The sequence below is a fragment of the Miscanthus floridulus genome, chromosome 7 (genome assembly GCF_019320115.1).
Source record: "Miscanthus floridulus cultivar M001 chromosome 7, ASM1932011v1, whole genome shotgun sequence".
NCBI lineage: Eukaryota > Viridiplantae > Streptophyta > Magnoliopsida > Poales > Poaceae > Miscanthus > Miscanthus floridulus.
The window spans coordinates 17,052,327-17,053,114 of record NC_089586.1 but is presented as its reverse complement, the minus strand read 5'-3'; the positions used below and the strand labels follow the sequence as shown (position 1 = coordinate 17,053,114).

At 42.3% G+C, this 788-nt stretch overlaps 1 pseudogene; it reads left to right on the top strand.

Moving 5' to 3' along the window:
* Positions 1–261: 261 nt before the first annotated feature.
* LOC136468320 (U2 spliceosomal RNA) lies at positions 262–431 on the top strand (annotated as a pseudogene).
* Positions 432–788: the final 357 nt, after the last annotated feature.

Below are 788 nucleotides of genomic sequence, written 5' to 3'. Positions count from 1 at the left end.
GCCAGCGACTAAAGGAAACTGGGCCAGCTATGGGCTCCACATAGTAAGGCCAAGTAATGGGCCTCGGGACGCGACCTACACGTTGGGATGATAAATTACGAGCCCAAACGACCCAATGAAGCAAACAAATAGCAAGAGCAACAACGCATTTGAGCTGCGCTGGGCCGTGCTTAACCTTGAGTTTAGTCCCACCTCGACAGCTTTGAGCGAGCAGAGGCACAAGAAGGCTATAAAATGAGACCCACAGCCCCATAGCAACTTGTACTTTTCTCGGCCTTTTCGTTAAGATCAACTGTATCTGATATGTGAATCATATGCCCACTTAGATATTAAATTTATTTTTTGTGGAGGAGGGACCATCACAATGGAGCCATTGGGTCCCTCAAGTGTCGTCTAACTGTTGCACTGCTGGCAGGGCCTGCACCCCAACGAAGTCCCCCAACGAACATATACATGGAGGCCTATTAATCTCTGTTTAATCCCAAAATAAATTGATTTCAAAAGCCATTCTAAATTTAACCATCATCTAATAGTATTGATTTGTATTGTAAATATTGATGCTCTTTTATAAAGCTGATCAAATTTAAAATAGTTTGATCTAGGATAACTTTAGAAATTGATTTAATTTAGGACAGATGGATTACATTGTTTATGGATGGGCTTCGTGCGTGACCAATAAATCGGGAATTCCTATTTGTTAGGCCTGTGACAAGGAAACCGAAAGGCTAAGGTTTTAGATGGGCTTTGTACCGATAAAAAAGATATGTTGGGCCTATGACATGGAAGCC